The following is a 22,101-nucleotide window of genomic DNA, read 5'->3' on the forward strand; positions in this document are numbered from 1 at the left end:
CAATAATGATATAGGCATGAAGTTTACTTTGGAAATAGATGAACATACGTTAATCTTTTTGGACCTAAGGATCTCGGTGGACTCTGGCATCCTGACAGAAGTGCATCGCAAACTTACTTCTACCAACAATTTACTGCATTGGCAGAGCTATCATCCCTTATCACTTAAAAGGGGCATCCCTATTGGTCAATATATTAGAGCCCGTAGAAATTGCACTGAAAAGTCTAGTTTTATTAAAGAAAGTGGAAATCTGTTTCAGAGATTCAGTGAAAGAGGATACCCCAGAAAGTGTTGCACAAGACGTATGCTAGGGCAAAAGGGACCAATCTGTCAGATCTGTTATGTAATAAATCGAACACCCCTGCCTCTTAAATTATTAGATGCATTGGCACTTAGGATGCACAAAACCAGAAAGTGTACCAAAATAAATATTGGCACATTCTACAGGCTGACAATGATCTGAGAGACTTGATAACCACACCCTCTAGTATACCGCATAACAGAGGCAGAAATCTTAAGGACATTCTTGTCCATAGCTTCTTTAGTCCAGAACCGTCCAAAACCACATGGTTAACATCAAAAGTGGTGGGCACGCATCCATGTGGTAGGTGCACTTTTTGCCCTTATCTTAAAAAAACTACAGGATTTACAAACCCAGTTGATAATAAACAATATCAAATTAGAGAGTTTATCAACTGTCAGACTACGGATACAATTTATATAGCACAGTATCCTTGTCAAAAGATTTATGTGGGAAAAACAATTCAAGAATTCAGACGTCGTATCTGTCGTAGATACTGCAATTTCGAGACCTGTCAGACAATGTCATGAAGGTGACCCCAGATGTCTTCAATTCTGGGGGAGATGTAAGAAATCATATTACAAGAAGAAACCAGGTGGATTTATAGGTTGGACAGTTTAAGTCCAAAAGGACTCAATGAAGGTATCACTTTTTACTCTTCTTTTCTTTAGATGCTGATGTTTCAAATAGTGACTATAACCTATTGTACATCTATACATGTGAGCAGAATTAAAGCCACAGTGAATATCATTTTATCATCAATAATATTAGTTTTGTATTTTACGTTCTGCAAATAGATAAAGAAGGAATAGTTTTTCTGAACCTTTTTTACGGCGCTGAAAGCAGGAGCCAAATTCTCATGTAGTATTTTTTGAAAACATAAAGTAGCTATTTATTCTTATGTCAACGCGTTTCGAGGGCTCACAGCCCTCTTCATCAGGACAATAAAAGCATATGTTGAGTCACATTAAAACATTGTTTTTTAAAAGGTATTTTGGCGCGCAGGCCAGTGGTTTGCTGTGCGGGGAACTGGTGTGTATGACGTTACTCATGACGTCAGGTAGCGAACGCCCACAGGTGTCTGTCACTGGGGATTTGGTGATCGCTGTTGTATAATTGAAGTGAGTGAAAAAAAAAGTGAGTGAGAGAAATATCTTGGCAAAAGACAACTTTTCCCATTTTTTTATACAAAGTTGGCATTTGACCAAGATATTTCTCTCACCCAGCATGGGTATATGTAAAATGACACCCCAAAACACATTCCCCAACTTCTCCTGAGTACGGCTATACCAGATGTGTGACACTTTTTTGCAGCCTATGTGGGCAAAGGGACCCACATTCCAAAGTGCACCTTTCGGATTTCACCAGTCATTTTTTACAGATTTTGATTGCAAACTAAATCATCATTTTCCGCTAACTTGTGACAAAAAAGAAAAAGTTCTATGAACTCACTATGCCCATCAGTGAATACCTTAGGGTGTCTACTTTCCGAAATGGGGTCATTTGTGGGGTGTTTGTACTGTCTGGGCATTGTAGAACCTCAAGAAACATGACAGGTGCTCAGAAAGTCAGAGCTGCTTCAAAAAGCGGAAATTCACATTTTTGTACCATAGTTTGTAAACACTATAACTTTTACCCAAACCATTTTTTTTTTGCCCAAACATTTTTTTTTATCAAAGACATGTAGAACAATAAATTTAGTGAAAAATTTATATATGGATGTTGTTCTTTTTTTGCTAAATTTTACAACTGAAAGTGAAAAACGTAATTTTTTTGCAAAAAAATCGTTAAATTTCGATTAATAACAAAAAAAAGTAAAAATATTAGCAGCAATGAAATACCACCAAATGAAAGCTCTATTAGTGAGAAGAAAAGGAGGTAAAATTCATTTGGGTGGTAAGTTGCATGACCGAGCAATAAACGGTGAAAGTAGTGTAGTGCAGAAGTGTAAAAAAGTAGCCTGGTCATTAACCACTTCAGCCCCGCTAGCTGAAACCCCCTTCATGACCAGAGCACTTTTTACACTTCGGCACTACACTACTTTCACCGTTTATCGCTCGGTCATGCAACTTACCACCCAAATGAATTTTACCTCCTTTTCTTCTCACTAATAGAGCTTTCATTTGGTGGTATTTTATTGCTGCTGACATTTTTACTTTTTTTGTTATTAATCGAAATGTAACGATTTTTTTGCAAAAAAATGAAATTTTTCACTTTCAGCTGTAAAATTTTGCAAAAAAAAACGACATCCATATATAAATTTTTCGCTAAATATATAGTGTCTTTGATAAAAAAAAATGTTTGGGCAAAAAATAATGGTTTGGGTAAAAGTTATAGCGTTTACAAACTATGGTACAAAAATGTGAATTTCCGCTTTTTGAAGCAGCTCTGACTTTCTGAGCACCTGTCATGATTCCTGAGGTTCTACAATGCCCAGACAGTAGAAAACCCCCACAAATGACCCCATTTCGGAAAGTAGACATCCTAAGGTATTCGCTGATGGGCATAGTGAGTTCATAGAGCTTTTTATTTTTTGTCACATGTTAGCGGAAAATGATGATGATGTTTTATTTTAATTTTTTTCTTACAAAGTCTCATATTCCACTAACTTGCGACAAAAAATAAAAAATTCTAGGAACTCGCTATGCCCCTCACGGAATACCTTGGGGTGTCTTCTTTCCAAAATGGGGTCACTTGTGGGGTAGTTATACTGCCCTGGCAATTTAGGGGCCCAAATGTGTGAGAAGAACTTTGCAATCGAAATGTGTAAAAAATGACCGGTGAAATCCGAAAGGTGCACTTTGGAATATGTGCCCCTTTGCCCACCTTGGCTGCAAAAAAGTGTCACACATCTGGTATCGCCGTACTCAGGAGAAGTTGGGGAATGTGTTTTGTGGTGTCATTTTACATATACCCATGCTGGGTGAGAGAAATATCTTGGCAAAAGACAACTTTTCCAATTTTTTTATACAAAGTTGGCATTTGACCAAGATATTTTTCTCACCCAGCATGGGTATATGTAAAATGACACCCCAAAACACATTCCCCAACTTCTCCTGAGTACGGCGATACCAGATGTGTGACACTTTTTTGCAGCCAAGGTGGGCAAAGGGGCATATATTCCAAAGTGCACCTTTCGGATTTCGCAGGCCATTTTTTACACATTTTGATTGCAAGGTACTTCTTACACATTTGGGCCCCTAAATTGCCAGGGCAGTATAACTACGCCACAAGTGACCCCATTTTGGAAAGAAGACACCCCAAGGTATTCCGTGAGGGGCACGGCGAGTTCCTAGAATTTTTAATTTTTTGTCGCAAGTTAGTGGAATATGAGACTTTGTAAGGAAAAAAGAAAAAGAAAGAAAAATCATCATTTTCCGCTAACTTGTGACAAAAAATAAAAAATTCTAGGAACTCGCCGTGCCCCTCACGGAATACCTTGGGGTGTCTTCTTTCCAAAATGGGGTCACTTGTGGCGTAGTTATACTTCCCTGGCAATTTAGGGGCCCAAAGGTGTAAGAAGTACCTTGCAATCAAAATCTGTAAAACATGGCCTGCAAAACCCAAAAGGTGCACTTTGGAATATGTGCCCCTTTGCCCACCTTGGCTGCAAAAAAGTGTCACACATGTGGTATCGCCATTTTTTTTATACAAAGTTGGCATTTGACCAAGATATTTTTCTCACCCAGCATGGGTATATGTAAAATGACACCCCAAAACACATTGCCCAACTTCTCCTGAGTACGGCGATACCAGATGTGTGACACTTTTTTGCAGCCTAGATGTGCAAAGGGGCCCAAATTCCTTTTAGGAGGGCATTTTTAGACATTTGGATCCCAGACTTCTTCTCACACTTTCGGGCCCCTAAAAAGCCAGGGCAGTATAAATACCCCACATGTGACCCCACTTTGGAAAGAAGACACCCCAAGGTATTCAATGAGGGGCCTGGCGAGTTCCTAGAATTTTTATTTTTTTTGCATAAGTTAGCGGATATTGATTTTTTTTGTTTTTTTCTCACAAAGTCTCACTTTCCGCTAACTTAGGACAAAAATTTCAATCTTTCATGGACTCAATATGTCCCTCACGGAATACCTTGGGGTGTCTTCTTTCCGAAATGGGGTCACATGTGGGGTATTTATACTGCCCTGGCTTTTTAGGGGCCCTACAGCATGAGAAGAAGTCTGGAATATAAATGTCTAAAAATGTTTACGCATTTGGATTCCGTGAGGGGTATGGTGAGTTCATGTGAGATTTTATTTTTTGACACAAGTTAGTGGAATATGAGACTTAGTAAGAAAAAACAAAAACAAAAACAAACAAAAAATTTCCGCTAACTTGTGCCCAAAAAATGTCTGAATGGAGCCTTACAGGGGGGTGATCAATGACAGGGGGGTGATCAATGACAGGGGGGTGATCAATGACAGGGGGGTGTTCACCCATATAGACTCTGACAATTGACATTGATCACCCCCCTGGTAAGGCTCGATTCAGACGTCCGTATAATTTTTATGGATCCATGGATCGGATCCGCAAAACACATGCGGACGTCTGAATGGAGCCTTACAGGGGGGTGATCAATGACAGGGGGGTGATCACCCATATAGACTCCCTGATCACCCCCCTGTCATTGATCACCTCCCTGTAAGGCTCCATTCAGACCTCCGTATGATTTTTACGGATACATGGATCGGATCCGCATAACACATGCGGACGTCTAAATGGAGCCTTACAGGGGGGTTATCAATGACAGGGGGTGATCAGGGTGATCACCCCCCTGTCACTGATCACCCCCCCTGTAAGGCTCCATTCAGACGTCCGTATGATTTTTACGGATCCATGGATACATGGATCGGATCCGCAAAACACATGCGGACGTCTGAATGGAGCCTTACAGGGGGGTTATCAATGACAGGGGGTGATCAGGGTGATCACCCCCCTGTCACTGATCACCCCCCCTGTAAGGCTCCATTCAGACGTCCGTATGATTTTTACGGATCCATGGATACATGGATCAGATTCGCAAAACACATGCGGACGTCTGAATGGAGCCTTATAGGGGGGTTATCAATGACAGGGGGTGATCAGGGTGATCACCCCCCTGTCACTGATCACCCCCCCCTGTAAGGCTCCATTCAGACGTCCGTATGATTTTTACGGATCCATGGATACATGGATCAGATCCGCAAAACATGCGGACGTCTGAATGGAGCCTTACAGGGGGGTTATCAATAAAAGGGGGTGATCAGGGTGATCACCCCCCTGTCACTGATCACCCCCCCTGTAAGGCTCCATTCAGACGTCCGTATGATTTTTACGGATCCATGGATACATGGATCGGATCCGCAAAACACATGCGGACGTCTGAATGGAGCCTTACAGGGGGGTGATCAATGACAGGGGGTGATCAGGGAGTGTATATGGGTGATCACCCGCCTGTCATTGATCACCCCCCTGTAAGGCTCCATTCAGACGTCCGCGTGTGTTTTGCGGATCCGATCCATGTATCCATGGATCCGTAAAAATCATACGGACGTCTGAATGGAGCCTTACAGGGGGGTGATCAATGACAGGGGGGTGATCAATGACAGGGGGTGATCAGGGAGTGTATATGGGTGATCACCCGCCTGTCATTGATCACCCCCCTGTAAGGCTCCATTCAGACGTCCGCATGTGTTTTGCGGATCCGATCCATGTATCCGTGGATCCGTAAAAATCATACGGACGTCTGAACGGAGCCTGACAGGGGGGTGATCAATGACAGGGGGGTGATCAATGACAGGGGGTGATCAGGGAGTTTATATGGGGTGATCATGGGTGATCAGGGGTTCATAAAGGGTTAATAAGTGACCGGGAAGGGGGGTGTAATGTAGTGTTTGGTGCGACTTTACTGACCTACCTGTGTCCTCTGGTGGTCGATCCTAACAAAAGGGACCACCAGAGGACCAGGTAGGAGGTATATTAGACGCTGTTATCAAAACAGCGTCTAATATACCTGTTAGGCTGGCAGGCTGGAGATCCACTCGCTTACCTTCCGTTCCTGTGAGCGCGCGCGCCTGTGTGCGTGCGTTCACAGGAAATCCCGGCCCTCGCAAGATGACGCATATATGCGTGACTCTGCGCAGGGCTGCCACCTCCGGACCGCACATCTGCGTTAGGCGGTCCGGAGGTGGTTAAGGGGGTTTCAGCTAGCGCGGTTAAAGTGGTTAAAGTGTTATTTTTTTTTATTGTGACTATGTAATAGAACCTATACATATGGTATGGCTAATCATACCAACCCATATCATAAATATAACATTATTTATGTGGAGGATGTATAAAATATTTTTCATATTTTGTGTTGTATAACACCTAGGTGCCTTATTGTCTGAGAAAAGTGTATTGGTTGCTATATTGTTGGTCTTTCATTTCCATATATTTCATGTGAAAAAAACTTTTAATGAGATTCCAGGTCTAAGACATTTGATAATAAAATAATCATATTGAAACATGTGGGTATCAAAATTCAACTGCATCTCCCTGATACAGAGAATAGAGTGCAGTCACTTGAAGGCAGAGCACTGATATGGAGATGTTACTGTACATGTAAACATCCTCTGGCTGCTGAGAAGTTACTTCCTACATGTCAGTAAGGGGAGGCAAATAATAAGATTATGGCGGGCACTGATTCCTTAGTATGTCTGGTGTTTAGTGGCAGGACGATTTCCAAGTATTGCTATCTAAAGCTTGTAATACACAGGCCGATTGAGCAAGCAACTGTCAGGAGGGAGGCGTTCCCTCCACGGCAATTGCCTGGTAGCCAGCGGAGAGTGCATCGTTATGTTTTGCTCGTCCCCTTACTGTCTGTCTAATGGTTTGCGGTGATTTTTCAAGCGTGCAGTTGCCGATGAATGAGCGTATCGGACAATCAGTGGTAGTATTACACTGCAAGATGATCACTAATGAGTGCCAATATGAACGCTCCAAGTGTAATACAACCTTAAGGAACCATGGCACACAGAAGTGCTTAAGTTATATTTTTCTTTATTTATCCAACCAGCAAAGGTTGAGGTTGTATTAAAGAATAACTTTGATACACATCTCTGTGTACCGTGGCTACTTAGACAACAGTGAGGAGAAGCATGTCATAAAATACAGTGACAAGCACTTACTGAAAGAAATTAAAAGAAATAAACATATTAGGCTTTGCTGCGTCCATAATAACCTGCTCTATAAAATTGAATGCCATAAATACGGGTCCTTCTCAACAAATTAGCATATTGTGATAAAGTTCATTATTTTCTGTAATGTACTGATAAACATTAGACTTTCATATATTTTAGATTCATTACACACAACTGAAGTAGTTCAAGCCTTTTATTGTTTTAATATTGATGGTTTTGGCATATAGCTCATGAAAACCCAAAATTCCTATCTAAAATAATTAGCATATCATGAAAAGGTTCTCTAAACGAGCTATTAACCTAATCATCTGAATCAACTAATTAACTCTAAACACCTGCAAAAGATTCCTGAGGCTTTTAAAAACTCCCAGCCTGGTTCATTACTCAAAACCGCAATCATGGGTACGACTGCTGACCTGACTGCTGTCCAGAAGGCCATCATTGACACCCTCAAGCAAGAGGGTAAGACACAGAAAGAAATTTCTGAACGAATAGGCTGTTCCCAGAGTGCTGTATCAAGGCACCTCAGTGGGAAGTCTGTGGGAAGGAAAAAGTGTGGCAGAAAACGCTGCACAACGAGAAGAGGTGACCGGACCCTGAGGAAGATTGTGGAGAAGTACCGATTCCAGACCTTGGGGGACCTGCGGAAGCAGTGGACTGAGTCTGGAGTAGAAACATCCAGAGCCACCGTGTACAGGCGTGTGCAGGAAATGGGCTACAGGTGCCGCATTCCCCAGGTCAAGAGACTTTTGAACCAGAAACAGCGGCAGAAGCGCCTGACCTGGGCTACAGAGAAGCAGCACTGGACTGTTGCTCAGTGGTCCAAAGTACTTTTTTCGGATGAAAGCAAATTTTGCATGTCATTCGGAAATCAAGGTTCTAGAGTCTGGAGGAAGACTGGGGAGAGGGAAATGCCAAAATGCCTGAAGTCCAGTGTCAAATACCCACAGTCAGTGATGGTCTGGGGTGCCATGTCAGCTGCTGGTGTTGGTCCACTGTGTTTTATCAAGGGCAGGGTCAATGCAGCTACCTACCTATCCTCTGGATAGATCATCAGCTTCTGATCGGCGGGGGTCCGACACCCGGGACCCCTGCTGATCAGCTGTTTGAGAAGGCAGTGGCGCTCCAGCAGCGCCGTGGTTTTCTCACTGTTTACCACTGGCCCACTGACGTCACAACTAGTATCAACTAGCGTGGGTGGGGCTAAGCTCTGTTCACTTGAATGGTGCTTAGCGGCGTCCACGCTAGTTGATACTAGTCGTGACGTCAGTGGGCTGGCGGTAAACAGTGAGAAGGCCACTGGAGCGGGAGCGCCGCTGCCTTCTCAAACACCTGATCGGCAGGGGTCCCGGGTGTCGAACCCCCGCCGATCAAAAGCTGATGATCTATCCAGAGGATAAATGAAAGTGCAGAACCCCTTTAACCTCTTAAGGACATAGGGCATACAGGTATGCCCTTATGTCCTGGTACTTAAGAACACAGGGCGTACATGTACGTCCTGTGCATTTTCGATCACTGCCGTGCGGCTGGCAGTGATCGGGGTCCGGTGCCTGCTCAAATTATTGAGCAGGCACCTAGGCTAAATGCGCGGGGGGGGGGGGGGTCACGTGACCCCCCCCCATATCGGCGATCGCAGCAAACCGCAGGTCAATTGAGACCTGCGGTTTGCTGCGCTTTCTCAAGTTTCTGACAGGGATCGCAGGGATCAGAAACTTTAGTATGCCAAAAATATATCTGTATCCCCCCCCCCCCTGCACCCCTGAGTGATTTTATCCCGGTGGGAGGTGCAGGGGGAGGGGTGCGATCCCCCGCTCGCCTCCCATTGAATAATCGTTGGTGGCAAGTGGGTATACCAGGGTGTCAGCACATTGCGGTCCGTACGGACCGCGGTATGGAAAAGGTTAACAGCTCAGGGAGCTCCCTCTCCCATCGGGGGGCTACTGTACCTTTGCAGCCCCCCGATGGAGAGGGAGAGAGCCCCCAGACAGATCCCCTCCTTACCCTTCCCCTTCTGCGAAGTTGTGGAAGACGGGGAAGGTTCTCATGGCAACAGGACGCCTTCTCAGGCATCCTGCTGTCCATGGTGCTGAACAGATCTGTGTTAAAGGCATAGATCTGTTCAGACAAAGTGTAAGTAAAATACAGTACAATACACTATATAGTGTACTGTATTATACTGACATCAGACCCACTGGATCTTCAAGAACCAAGTGGGTCTGGGTCAAAAAAAGCAAAAAAATTTGAAAAATAGTAATAATCAAAAAACACATTTATCACTGATTAAAAATGAAAAAAAATAAAGTTCCCTACACATGTTTGGTATCGCCGCGTCCGTATCGACCTGATCTATAAAACGGTCATGTTACTTTATCTGAACGGTGAACTCCATAAAAATAAAAAACTATGATGAAATTGAGATTTTGCCCACCTTACTTCCCAAAAAAGGTAATAAAAGTGATCAAAAAAGTCGCATGTATGCCAAAATTGTAACAATCAAACCGTCATCTCATCCCGCAAAAATCATACCCTACTCAAGATAATCGCCCAAAAACTGAAAAAACTATGGCTCTTAGACTATGGACACACTAATACATGATTTTTTTTGTTTCAAAAATGAAATCATTCTGTAAAGCTTACATAAATAAAAAAAAGTATACATATTAGGTATTGCCGCGTCCGTATCGACTGGCTCTATAAAAATATCACATGACCTAACCCCTCAGGTGACCACCGTTAAAAAAAAAAACGGTGTAAAAAAAGCTATTTTTTTGTCATCTTACGTCACAAAAAAGTGTAATAGCAAGCGATCAAAAAGTCATATGCACCCCAAAATAGTGCCAATCAAACCGTCATATCATCCCGCCAAAAATGAGACCCTACTTAAGATAATCACACAAAAACTGAAAAAACTATGGCTCTTAGACTATGGAGACACTAAAACTTTTTTTTTGTTTTAAAAATGAAATCATTGTGTAAAGCTTACATAAATAAAAAAATTGTATACATATTAGGTATCGCCGTGTCCGTGACAATCTTATCTATAAAATTGCCACATGATCTAACCTGTGAGATGAATGTTGTAAATAACAAAAAAAAAACGGTGCCAAAAAAGCTATTTCTTGTTACCTTGCCGCACAAAAAGTGTAATATAGAGCAACCAAACATCATATGTACCCTAGACTAGTACCAACAAAACTGCCACCCTATCCCGTAGTATCTAAAATGGGGTCACTTTTTTGGAGTTTCTACTCTAGGGGTGCATCAGGGGGGCTTCAAATGGGACATGGTGTAAAAAAAAACAGTCCAGCAAAACCTGGCTTCCAAAAACCGTATGGCATCTCTTTGCTTCTGCGCCCTGCCGTGTGCCTGTACAGCAGTTTACGACCACATATGGGGTGTTTCTGTAAACTACAGAATCAGGGCCATAAATAATGAGTTTTGTTTGGCTGTTAACCCTTGCTTTGTAACTGGAGAAAAGATATTAAAATGGAAAATCTGCCAAAAAAGTGAAATTTTGAAATTGTATCTCTATTTTCCATTAAATCTTGTGCAACACTTAAAGGGTTAACAAAGTTTTTAAAATCAGTTTTGAATACCTTTAGGGGTGTAGTTTCTTAGATGGGGTCACTTTCATGGAGTTTCTACTCTAGGGGTGCATCAGGGGGGCTTCAAATGGGACATGGTGTAAATAAACCAGTCCAGCAAAATCTGCCTTCCAAAAACCAAACGGCGCACCTTTCACTCTACGCCCCGCTGTGTGGCCGTACAGTAGTTTACAGCCACATATGGGGTGTTTCTGTAAACGGCAGAGTCAGGGCCATAAAGATACAGTCATGTTTGGCTGTTAACCCTTGCTTTGTTAGTGGAAAAAAATGGGTTAAAATGGAAAATTAGGCAAAAAAATAAAATTCTCAAATTTCATCCCCATTTGCCAATAACCTTTGTGCAACACCTAACTAAGTTTGTAAAATCAGTTTTGAATACCTTGAGGCCCCTTTCACACGGGCGAGATTTCCGTGCGGGTGCGATGCGTGCATTGAACGCATTGCACCCGCACTGAATACTGACCCATTCATTTCTATGGGGCTGTGCACATGAGCGTTGATTTTCACGCATCACTTGTGCGTTGAGTGAAAATCACAGCATGCTCTATATTTTGCGATTTTCACGCGACGCAGGCCCCATAGAAGTGAATGGGGTGCATGAAAATCGCATAGCATCTACAAGCAAGTGCGGATACGGTGCGATTTTCACGCATGGTTGCTAGGTGACAGTCTATTCACTGTATTATTTTCCCTTATAACATGGTTATAAGGGAAAATAATAGCATTCTGAATACAGAATGCATAGTATAATAGTGCTGGAGGGGTTAAAAAAAAATAAAAAATAATTTAACTCACCTTAGTCCACTTGATCGCGAAGCCCGGCATCTCCTTCTGTATCCTTTGTTGAGCAGGACCTGTGGTGAGCATTAAATACAGTTAAAGGACCTTTGATGACGTCAGATCACATGCTCCATCACCACGGTGATGGACCATGTGATTGGAGCATGTGATCTGACATCACCACAGGTCATTTAGCCCACAGCTCATTCAAGAAGTAAAGGAACTACGCGATCAAGAGGAGAAGGTGAGTTAACTTTTTTTTAAAAAAAATTAACCCCTCCAGCACTATTGTACTATGCATTCTGTATTCAGAATGCTATTATTTTCCCTTATAACCATGTTATAAGGGAAAATAATACAATCTTCAGAACATCAATCCCAAGCCCGAACTTCTGTGAAGAAGTTCGGGTTTGGGTACCAAACATGCACGATTTTTCTCACGCGAGTGCAAAACGCATTACAATGTTTTGCACCCGGGCGGAAAAATCGCGCATTTTCCCGCAATGAACCCGCCTTTTATCCGGGCAAAAAAACTGACGCCCGTGTGAAAGGGGCCTGAGAGGTGTAGTTTATACAATGGGGTCATTTTTTGGGTGGTTTCTATTATGTTTGCCTCGCAAAGTGACTTCAGAGCTGTAGTGGTCCCTAAAAATTATGTTTTTGTAAATTTCTGAAAAATTTCTAGATTTGCTTCCAAACTTTTAAGCCTTGTAACATCCCCAAAAAATAAAATATCATTCCCAAAATAATTAAAACATGAAGTAGACATATGGGGAATGTAAAGTCATCACAATTTTGGGGGGTATTACTATGTATTACAGAAGTAGCTAAACTGAAACTTTGAAATTTGCTAATTTTTCAAAATTTTTGGTAAATTTGGTATTTTTTTATGCAAAAAATATATATTTTTTACTTCATTTTACCAGTGTGATGAAGTACAATATGTGACAAAAAAACAATCTCAGAATGGCCTGGATAAGTCAAAGCGTTTTAAAGTTATCAGCACTTAAAGTGACACTGGTCAGATTTGCAAAAAAAGGCCTGGTCCTTAAGGTGAAATAAGGCTGTGTCCCTAAGGGGTTAAAGGATAAAGTGCAAATGTAAGCATGTCATATATATATATATATATATATATATATATATTACATTAAATGATAAAGTGCAAATGCAACCATGTCATATATAATCAAAAGACACGGAACAATTACCCATGCTGTGTCTCCTCCAGGATGGCGCCAACCCCAATGCGCGTTTCGGCGTACCTTCATCTGGGGGTAGAGTCATCACTGGGGGACACAGGTAACATACACCAGTCAACCAATCACCACATGAGAGATAATGATCCTATTCTACGTCATCTCTGCGACTCAGGAAGTGAGGTAAGAAAGCACATCCAGCACCCAGGAAATGCATGTAATCACGTGATCGCCCCATAATCATGTGATGACTATGTTAACATGGAATCACGTCACCAAGTATCGCGAGTCTGTGTCTACACCATCATGGAACCATTGCGTGTGTCAGTTCTAACAAGTGACGTCATGGGAGTTCAATGATATAAACACAAAAAAAAAAAAAAAAAAAAAAAAAAAAAGAGACAGGATAAGGAAGGACAGAAGGCAAAAGGACGGCCCCCCAAATTTTAAAAATGAGTTAGAGAAAAAAAAAAAAGGAAAAAGAAAGAGAAAAAAAGACAAAGACACCAGGATACCCTATAATGAACATGGCCAGTATGCATATATGTCTTGCACTCCTTTAGTTACATACAGTTGCCATTAATATTGTCCAAATTGTTCATGGAGGAAAGTGGCTCCAAATACAGCTTTGTGCTAAACTGTAGATCATGGATAGGCACGGTAAGCTACTCTAGTAGAGTCCATAGATTGAACTACCACTTATCTGACATACCTCAGAAAAAAACTAAAAGTGGCCCCATTATATAGAAGGGTGAAAACTGACAGAAAGTAGTGCAAAACAAGTAGGCGGGATCAGTAATAACACAGTGCATCACAAAATACCGTTCCAGCAGAACCAAATACCGCAGTGCAGCATAATATACTGCCCCACAAGCTGTTCCTCTGTGGTGGCCACCAGTAGCTGCCAAGTTCTGTCCATCTCAGTACATTAAGCTGTGGGCAAGGATTACTTGTAATTAGAGTTGAGCGAACACCTGGATGTTCGGGTTCGAGAAGTTCGGCCGAACTTACCGGAAATGTTCGGGTTCGGGATCCGAAGCCGAGCCGAACTTCGTCCCGAACCCCATTGAAGTCAATGGGGACCTGAACTTTTCGGCACTAAAAAGGCTGTAAAACAGCCCAGGAAAGTGCTAGAGGGCTGCAAAAGGCAGCAACGTGTAGGTAAATCCCCTGCAAACAAATGTGGATAGGGAACTGAATAAAAATAAAAATAAAATAAATAAAAATTAACCAATATCAATTGGAGAGAGGTCCCATAGCAGAGAATCTGGCTTCACGTCACCCACCACTGTAACAGTCCATTGTCATATATTTAGGCCCCGGCACCCAGGCAGAGGAGAGAGTTCCCATAACAGAGAATCTGGCTTCATGTCAGCAGAGAATCAGTCTTCATGTCATAGCAGAGAATCATGCTTCACGTCACCCAACACTGGAACAGTCCATTGTCAGATATTTAGGCCCCGGCATCCAGGCAGAGGAGAGAGGTCCCATAACAGAGAATCGGACTTCATGTCAGCAGAGAATCAGTCTTCATGTCATAGCAGAGAATCAGGCTTTACGTCACCCAACACTGGAACAGTCCATTGTGAGATTTTTAGGCCCAGGCAGAGGAGAGAGGTCCCGTAACAGAGAATCAGGCTTCATGTCAGCAGAGAATCAGTCTTTATGTCATAGCAGAGAATCATGCTTCACGTCACCCAACACTGGAACAGTCCATTGTCAGATATTTAGGCCCAGGCACCCAGGCAGAGGAGAGAGGTCCCGTAACAGAGAATCAGGCTTCATGTCAGCAGAGAATCAGTCTTCATGTCATAGCAGAGAATCATGCTTCACGTCACCCAACACTGGAACAGTCCATTGTCAGATATTTAGGCCCAGGCACCCAGGCAGAGGATAGAGGTCCCGTAACAGAGAATCTGGCTTCATGTCAGCAGAGAATCAGTCTTCATGTCATAGCAGAGAATCAGGCTTTACGTCACCCACCACTGGAACAGTCCATTGTCAGATTTTTAGGCCCAGCACCCAGGCAGAGGAGAGAGGTCCCGTAACAGATAATCAGTCTTCATGTCAGCAGAGAATCAGTCTTTATGTCATAGCAGAGAATCAAGCTTCACGTCACCCAACATTGGAACAGTCCATTGTCATATATTTAGGTCCCGGCACCCAGACAGAGGAGAGGTTCATTCCACTTTGGGTTGCCCCGCAATATAATGGTAAAATGAAAATAAAAATAGGATTGAATGAGGAAGTGCCCTGGAGTACAATAATATATGGTTAAGGGGAGGTAGTTATTGTCTAATCTGCACAAGGGATGGACAGGTCCTGTGGGATCCATGCCTGGTTCATTTTTATGAACGTCAGCTTGTCCACATTGGCTGTAGACAGGCGGCTGCGTTTGTCTGTAATGACGCCCCCTGCCGTGCTGAATACACGTTCAGACAAAACGCTGGCCTCCGGGCAGGCCAGCACCTCCAAGGCATAAAAGGCTAGCTCTGGCCACGTGGACAATTTAGAGACCCAGAAGTTGAATGGGGCCGAACCATCAGTCAGTACGTGGAGGGGTGTGCACAAGTACTGTTCCGCCATGTTAGTGAAATGTTGCCTCCTGCTAACACGTTGCGTATCAGGTGGTGGTGCAGTTAGCTGTGGCGTGTTGACAAAACTTTTCCACATCTCTGCCATGCTAACCCTGCCCTCAGAGGAGCTGGCCATGACACAGCTGCCTTGGCGACATCTTCCTCCTCCTCTGCCTTGGCCTTCCACTTGTTCCCCTGTGACATTTGGGAATGCTCTCAGTAGCGCGTCTACCAACGTGCGCTTGTACTCGCGTCCTATCTTCCTATCACGCTCCAGTGCAGGAAGTAAGGTGGGCAGATTGTCTTTGCACCGTGGATCCAGCAGGGTGGCAACCCAGTAGTCCGCACACGTTAAAATGTGGGCAACTCTGCTGTCGTTGCGCAGGCACTGCAGCATGTAGTCGCTCATGTGTGCCAGGCTGCCCAGAGGTAAGGACAAGCTGTCCTCTGTGGGAGGCGTATCGTCATCGTCCTGCGTTTCCCCCCAGCCACGCACCAGTGATGGGCCCGAGCTGCGTTGGGTGCCACCCCGCTGTGACCATGCTTCATCCTAATCCTCCTCCACCTCCTCCTTGTCCTCCAGTAGTGGGCCCTGGCTGGCCACATTTGTACCTGGCCTCTGCTGTTGCAAAAAACCTCCCTCTGAGTCACTTCGAAGAGACTGGCCGGAAAGTGCTAAAAAATGACCCCTCTTCCTCCTCCTCCTCCTCCTGGGCCACCTCCTCTTCCATCATCACCCTAAGTGTTTTCTCAAGGAGACATAGAAGTGGTATTGTAATGCTGATAACGGCGTCATCGCCACTGGCCATGTTGGTGGAGTACTCGAAACAGCGCAACAGGGCACACAGGTATCGCATGGAGGCCCAGTCATTGGTGGTGAAGTGGTGCTGTTCCGCAGTGCGACTGACCCGTGTGTGCTGCAGCTGAAACTCCACTATGGCCTGTTGCTGCTCGCACAGTCTGTCCAGCATAGGCAAGGTGGAGTTCCACCTGGTGGGCACGTCGCATATGAGGCGGTGAGCGGGAAGGCCGAAGTTACGCTGTAGCGCAGACAGGCGAGCAGCAGCAGGATGTGAACGCCGGAAGCGGGAACAGACGGCCCGCACTTTATGCAGCAGCTCTGACATGTCGGGGTAGTTGTGAATGAACTTCTGCACCACCAAATTCAGCACATGCGCCAGGCAAGGGATGTGCGTCAAACCGGCTAGTCCCAGAGCTGCAACGAGATTTCGCCCATTATCGCACACCACCAGGCCGGGCTTGAGGCTCTCCGGCAGCAACCACTCGTCGGTCTGTTGTTCTATACCCCGCCACAACTCCTGTGCGGTGTGGGGCCTGACCCCCAAACATATGAGTTTCAGAATGGCCTGCTGACGTTTACCCCGGGCTGTGCTGAAGTTGGTGGTGAAGGTGTGTGGCTGACTGGATGAGCAGGTGGAAGAAGAGGAGGAGGAAGTTGAGTAGGAGGAGGTGGCAACAGGAGGCAAAGAATGTTGCCCTGCGATCCTTGGAGGTGGAAGGACATGCGCCAAACAGCTCTCCGCCTGGGGCCCAGCCGCCACTACATTTACCCAGTGTGCAGTTAGGGAGATATAGCGTGCCTGGCCGTGCTTAATGGTCCACGTATTTGTGGTTAGGTGGACCTTGCCACAGATGGCGTTGCGCAGTGCACACTTGATTTTATCGGATACTTGGTTGTGCAGGGAAGGCACGGCTCTCTTGGAGAAGTAGGGCCGGCTGGGAACAACATACTGTGGGACAGCAAGCGACATGAGCTGTTTGAAGCTGTCTGTGTCCACCAGCCTAAATGACAGCATTTCATAGGCCAGTAGTTTAGAAATGCTGGCATTCAGGGCCAGGGATCGAGGGTGGCTAGGTGGGAATTTACGCTTTCTCTCAAATGTTTGTGAGATGGAGAGCTGAACGCTGCCGTGTGACATGGTTGAGATGCTTGGTGACGCAGGTGGTGGTGTTGGTGGTACATCCCATGTTTGCTGGGCGGCAGGTGCCAACGTTCCTCCAGAGGGGCCGAGGCGGCGGCAGCAGCAGAAGAGGCCGAGGCGGCAGCAGCAGAAGAGGTAGCAGGGGGAGCCTGAGTGACTTCCTTGTTTTTAAGGTGTTTACGCCACTGCAGTTCATGCTTTGCATGCAGGTGCCTGGTCATGCAGGTTGTGCTAAGGTTCAGAACATTAATGCCTCGCTTCAGGCTCTGATGGCACAGCGTGCAAACCACTCGGGTCTTGTCGTCAGAACATTGTTTGAAGAAGTGCCATGCCAGGGAACTCCTTGAAGCTGCCTTTGGGGTGCTCGGTCCCAGATGGCGGCGGTCAGTAGCAGGCGGAGTCTCTTGGCAGCGGGTGTTCTGTTTTTGCCCACTGCTCCCTCTTTTGCTACGCTGTTGGCTCAGTCTCACCACTGCCTCTTCCTCCGAACTGTGAAAGTCAGTGGCACAACCTTCATTCCATGTGGGGTCTAGGACCTCATCGTCCCCTGCATAGTCTTCCACCCAGTCTTGATCCCTGACCTCCTGTTCAGTCTGCACACTGCAGAAAGACGCAGCAGTTGGCACCTGTGTTTCGTCATCATCAGAGACGTGCTGAGGTGGTATTCCCATCTCCTCATCATCAGGAAACATAAGTGGTTGTGCGTCAGTGCATTCTATGTCTTCCACCGCTGGGGAAGGGCTAGGTGGATGCCCTTGGGAAACCCTGCCAGCGGAGTCTTCAAACAGCATAAGAGACTGCTGCATAACTTGAGGCTCAGACAGTTTCCTTGGTATGCATGGGGGTGATGTGACAGACTGATGGGCTTGGTTTTCAGGCGCCATCTGTGCGCTTTCTGCAGAAGACTGGGTGGGAGATAATGTGAACGTGCTGGATGCACTGTCGGCCACCCAATTGACTAATGCCTGTACCTGCTCAGGCCTTACCATCCTTAGAACGGCATTGGGCCCCACCAAATATCGCTGTAAATTATGGCGGCTACTGGGACCTGAGGTCGTTGGTACACTAGGACGTGTGGCTGTGGCAGAACGGCCACGTCCTCTCCCAGCACCAGAGGGTCCACTAACACCACCACGACCATGTCCGCGTCCCTTACTAGATGTTTTCCTCATTGTTACCGTTCACCACAATAACAAAAATATTATTTGGCCCAATGTATTGAATTCAAATTCAGGCCTTTTTTTTTTTACAGACACCTAACACTATCTGGCTATCTATTTAGGTACCGTATTACACTAATAAAGGCACAGCAGTAGCGACAGATTTAGCTGAATATAAATTTGAGGCCTAGTATTTAGGCGCTGGATGACAGGTATACGTTTACACACAGAATTCGACTTAGAATTGCACAGTAGCGTGTGTGTGAAGTTATTGAGAATGACCCTATCTGCACCTTGAATCTAATATACCCTTTTAGGGATAGATTTAAAGTAGGCCTGATACAGCAGAAACCACTAATTTAGAGAATTGCTAAATTGGGAATTGTATTTCAACCCAGAACAAAAACTGTGCTTTGACAGACACTAAATAACTTGACCAGCCACAGCAATAATGACAGATTTAGATGAATATAAATTTGAGGCCTAGTATTTAGGCGCTGGGTGACAGGTATACGTTTACACACAGAATTAGACTTGGAATTGCACAGTAGCATGTGTGTGAAGTTATTGAGAATGACCCTATCTGCACCTTGAATCTTATATACCCTTTTAATGAATAGATTTAAAGTTGGCCTGATACAGCAGAAACCACTGATTTAGGCCTCATGCACACGACCGTTGTGTGCATCCGTGGCCGTTGTGCCGTTTTCCGTTTTTTTTCACGGACCCATTGACTTTCAATGGGTCCGTGGAAAAATCGGAAAATGCACCGTTTGGCAGCCGCATCCGTGAGCCGTGTTTCCTGGCCGTGAAAAAAATATGACCTGTCCAATATTTTTTACGGCCAACGGTTCACGGGCCCATTCAAGTCAATGGGTCCGTGAAAGAACACGGATGCACACAAGATTGGCATCCGTGTCCGTGATCCGTGGCCGTAGGTTTTAGTTTCATACAGACGGATCCGAAGATCCGTCTGCATAAAAGCTTTTTCAGAGCTGAGTTTTCACTTCGTGAAAACTCAGATCCGACAGTATATTCTAACACAGAGGCGTTCCCATGGTGATGGGACGCTTCTAGTTAGAATACACTACAAACTGTGTACAAGACTGCCCCCTGCTGCCTGGCAGCACCCGATCTCTTACAGGGGGATATGATAGTACAATTAACCCCATCATATCCCCCTGTAAGAGATCAGGGCTGCCAGGCAGCAGGGGGCAGACCCCCCCCTCCCCAGTTTGAATATCATTGTGCGGCCCCCCCCTCCCCTGTTGTTAACTCGTTGGTGGCCAGTGTGCGCACCCCCCTCCCTCCCTCCCTCCCTCTATTGTTTTAATACATTGGGGCCAGTGTGCGCGCGCCCCCCCAACCCCCCCTCCCTCCCTCTATTGTTTTAATACATTGGGGCCAGTGTGCGCACCCCCCCAACCCCCCCCCCCTCCCTCCCTCTATTGTAATCATCATCGGTGGCAGCGGAGTAGAAGATTTTCATACTTACCTGGCTGCTGGCTGCTGCGATGTCTGCGTCCGGCCGGGAGCTCCTCCTACTGGTAAGTGACAGCAATGCGCCGCACAGACCTGTCACTTACCAGTAGGAGGAGCTCCCGGCCGGACACAGAGATCGCAGCAGCCAGCAGCCAGGTAAGTATGAATCTTCTACTCCGCTGCCACCTATGATCGGGGGGGGGGGGGGGGGGCGCACACTGGCCCCAATGCTATTATTACAATAGAGGGAGGGAGGGGGGGGGTTGGGGGGGCGCGCACACTGGCCCCAATGCTATTATTACAATAGAGGGAGGGAGGGGGGGGGGGTTGGGGGGGCGCGCACACTGGCCCCAATGCTATTATTACAATAGAGGGAGGGAGGGGGGGGGTTGGGGGGGCGCGCACACTGGCCCCAATGCTATTATTACAATAGAGGGAGGGGGGGGGGTTGGGGGGGCGCGCACACTGGCCCCAATGCTATTATTACAATAGAGGGAGGGAGGGAGGGGGGTGCGCACACTGGCCACCAACGAGTTAACAACAGGGGAGGGGGGGCCCACTGGCCACCAATGAGTTAAAAACAGGGGGGGGGGTCTGCCCCCTGCTGCCTGGCAGCACCTGCCAGGCAGCAGGGGACAGTCATGTACACAGTTTTTTTGTATATTCTAACCTGAAGCGTCTCCATCACCATGGGAACGCCTCTGTGTTAGAATATACTGTCGGAAATGAGTTTCACGATGTAGCTCATATCCGACAGTATATTCTAACATAGAGGCGTTCCCATGGTGATGGGGACGCTACAAGTTAAAATATACCATCGGATTGGAGAAAACTCCAATCCAATGGTATAACAGAACTCCAGACTTTACATTGAAAGTCAATGGGGACGGATCCGTTTGAAATGGCACCATATTGTGTCAACATCAAACGGATCAGTCCCCATTGACTTGCATTGTAATTCAGGACTGATCCGTTTGGCTCCGCACGGCCAGGCGGACACCAAAATGACTTTTTTTTCATGTCCGTGGATCCTCCAAAAATCAAGGAAGACCCACGGACGGAAAAACGATCACGGACCAACGGAACCCCGTTTTGCGGACCGTGAAAAAAAAACGTCCGTGTGCATGAGGCCTTAGGGAATTGCTAAGTTGGGAATTGTATTTCAACCCTGAACAAAAATATATCCTTTGCCAGACAGCAGACAGTATTACAATTGGCTGGCCACAGCTGAAACACCAGATTTAGGGTACTGCTATTTTGACAATTGTATTTCACCCCCTCAATAAAATAGCAAGCACAGCCAAGCCCCTGATGTAGGATATAGCCAAAATATAGCCAAAAAATAACCACACTATTGATGGTTAAATGCACTTGGTGGCAGCTTGAACCTGATGTAGGATATAGCCAAAAAAATAACCACACTATTGATGGTTAAATGCACTTGGTGACAGCGTGCCCCTGATGTAGGATATAGCCAAAAAATAACCACACTATTGATGGTTAAATGCACTTGGTGACAGCTTGCCCCTGATGTAGGATATAAGCCAAAAAAATAACCACACTATTGATGGTTAAATGCACTTGGTGACAGCTTGACCCTGATGTAGGATATAGCCAAAAAATAACCACACTATTGATGGTTAAATGCACTTGGTGACAGCTTTCCCCATATGTAGGATATAGCCAAAAAATAACCACACTATTGATGGTTAAATGTACTTGGTGACAGCTTGCCCCATATGTAGGATATAGCCAAAAAATAACCACACTATTGATGGTTAAATGTACTTGGTGGCAGCTTGTGCTGGCACACCACAAGACACAAGATGGCCGCCGATCACCCCAGAAAAAAGTGACTGAAAAACGCTCTGGGCAGCCTAAAAACAGTGAGCAATTCA

The sequence above is a fragment of the Bufo gargarizans genome, chromosome 2 (genome assembly GCF_014858855.1).
Source record: "Bufo gargarizans isolate SCDJY-AF-19 chromosome 2, ASM1485885v1, whole genome shotgun sequence".
NCBI lineage: Eukaryota > Metazoa > Chordata > Amphibia > Anura > Bufonidae > Bufo > Bufo gargarizans.